Source organism: Etheostoma cragini, chromosome 5 (genome assembly GCF_013103735.1).
Source record: "Etheostoma cragini isolate CJK2018 chromosome 5, CSU_Ecrag_1.0, whole genome shotgun sequence".
Classification (NCBI taxonomy): Eukaryota; Metazoa; Chordata; class Actinopteri; order Perciformes; family Percidae; genus Etheostoma; species Etheostoma cragini.
The window spans coordinates 12,179,734-12,182,661 of NC_048411.1; the positions used below are offsets into that span (position 1 = coordinate 12,179,734).

General features: G+C 41.5%; 1 pseudogene; it reads left to right on the forward strand.

Annotated features, from left to right (window-relative positions):
• LOC117945009 overlaps positions 1–1,091 on the forward strand; it is a 23,364-nt pseudogene extending 22,273 nt beyond the window's left edge.
• The last annotated feature ends 1,837 nt before the right edge of the window (positions 1,092–2,928 follow it).

Sequence of the window (2,928 nt, forward strand, 5' to 3'; positions counted from 1 at the left end):
TGGCTAGGAGGAGTGGCTGAGCCCTTTGTCCCAGGAGGAAGAGTAGGACCCTTGTTTGCATGCTTGATTTCCACTCAGCTCCAGAGAATCCGCCAGGGAGACCGGTGTGTTACATAACTGACATTGCTAAAGCAGTTGGACAGGTGTCCAACCAAAATTATAATTGGTTGGTGTTCGGCCGTTTAAACAATAGATGTACTTTAAAACATGGGCGTCAGATGCTTTCAGTGCATCTGGGCCTTCACATTCACTTTTCTATTCAAATTTAACCACACTGTCCCGTTTCAGACTTTGGTGGGAGAGAAAGGGAGTCTTCACTGAGGCCCAGAGGAGGTTCCTGAGAGAAACTTCCCTTGCTCGCATCATCTGTGACAACACTGGTATCACTGATGTACCAGACAAGCCCTTCCAGTATCGGGCCAAGGGTCCGGGAAAACCCAGTGCAAAAGCATCAGGGCCTTTGACCTGAGTCCATGGAGGGAGAACGGGGAATTAATGTCCTGAAATCTGACACAGTTGACAAAAGACAATCCCTGCCAACATTATATTGTTTTATTATGTTATGTTTGAGAAGCTCCTGTTTGCTATAATTGTACTCATGTTTTATTTTCATACAGGACCCAGTGGTCCAAACGGTCTGAGTTGCCCCCCTGGACCACCTGGACCTCCAGGACCTCCTGGACCTCCTGGACCTCCTGGTACAGTGGAGGAAGTTGCCTTCTCTGTGAGACTGGGCAACAACAACCCCGAAACTGGCTAGGCCCATGACCTTCCTAGAAGTCATCTACAATGGACAGGAAAGCCATGACATCAGCACAGGGTGTTTTACATGTGAGTATCCAGGTGTTTATGAGTTCCAGTTGCACGGGGTCATCTTCAACAGCGCTGGCAGTGTGGATCTGATGCGGGACGGAGAGCCGATTCTGCACTCATTCACCACCCAGCAGAGCGGTTAGATCACAGCCAGTGGCAGCACGCACGTTAAGCTCAAGAGGGGAGACAGGGTCTTTCTGGTGGCCAACAACGGTGACAACAGTCTGATCCGTGACAGCTTCTTCTCAGGGCATCTTCTGTTTGAAGAGTAGGACACTGTAGCTGTTGACTCACAATGTTGTCTTAACACTGTGAAAATAATCTGTTTTGATCATTTAAGTCATGTAAGCACTCTTTAAGGATGAGATAATTCAACATTTGCAGTTTTCTGCATTACAGTTGCTCGAAATGATTCAGAGTTGACTCAGGTTTAGCTTAAACCAAACTATGCTGAGAGTTTGTTGAATTCACCAGCCTCCACTATTATGAATCCAAAATGTGGAAAAGTTCTAAAGCAACTGAAGACATGATAGTATCTTAAAATAGACATTTTAATACAGTGGAGCTTGCTGACAGAAAAGTTTAAAGATGTGGGATTAATATTGTGAAAACTACCTGACTTTATTTGCAATGTTTTTCTTAATTTTCTTGTGACTCAATCCTTTATCTTTTAAAATAATCTTTCCCTCTTTTCTGAGATTTTCTTTTTCACTGTTTATCCAATTTGTTTGGAACACACTGTTTTCCATGAATTTAAGACTAGTATCTATGAGTTTGACATTAAAAAAAAGATTGTTCTACAGAACGACCACTAACTCTAAATAATATTTATGGGGACAACACTTCAGAATATGATTCCATATCAGCTTGCAGAACCAGAAAACCACGGCTGATGATGTTCTTCACCAGACCAGTAGATGGCACTGACATACAATCTTTAAGGAAAGCAGGGCCAGCTGGTTTTGGGTGAATGTTGTATTGTATGACTAATATTTTTTTTGCATTATGTCAGTATAAACACCTACAAAACTGTTCTCAAGATGAACTATTGATTTGTAGGTGTTTATGCTGACATAATGCAAAAAAATATAAATAAATCACAAACAGATACAATGATAAAGTGAGTTTAGGCCAGCGGGTGCAATATAAAGTATATGGGTAAGGGAATTAGTTCTCAGCTCTTCCCTTGGAGGGAACCCTTATATTTGAGGAACCAAACAGAACCAATGTGTTCACGCTTACCAATGAATTATAAGTTTCATAATTCAATGCAAATTATGGAGTCATTGTGATGTCTGGAAAAGTGTTTCGAGAGTTATTTCAGCACAACTTTTGATGTGCACTGACATCATCAGCAAATAACTGTTCATTTTGATTGTGTAAAAGCACCTGGAACACCTGGTATGTATGCTGGCTCACTGGGATGTGAGAAGATAAAGTTCTTTGTTTGAGAAATTAAACACTGTCTACTTAGCAGCAGGATTTTTGGTGTTCTTTTAAGTCCACGTGGGCTGACCGCAATGAATAACATAAGTAACTGTTACACTTACAATAAATGAAGAGTACTCAACAATGTCTGCTGGGAAGGTGAAAGGTTGAGTTTAATTCGAAAGATAAACTATACTGCTGTTGTCCAGCCAATTCACAAGAAACAACAAAATGTTATATTTTATTTAACCAATGAAACAGCACTACAGGCTGTAACAGTGACATGGAATATGGTGATATTCATACTTTGATCTTTCCACAGACCTATTTATTCTAGAATGGATCACAATAGATTTTCTTTTCTTTAAATGAATTATTTAACTGCAAATCACAACAGGCCCTTTACAGAGATGAATACATATTTGAAGCAGATCAAATGGTGTTGGTCCCTCCGCTTTAATTGCAGATGCCGACACTCCCCAGGGGGACCTGCATCCTTGCCTAAATCCTAAATAAGTAAACAAAAAAACGAGCGCAATGTATGGCGATCGATTGAAGACGTGGTGGGTCGCATTAGCTCTGGTGTTCTCAGTGGAGAGGAGGGACGGAAAACAGCTGCTGCGTCTCCACACACACACACACACACACACACACACACACACACACACACACACACACACCACGCCC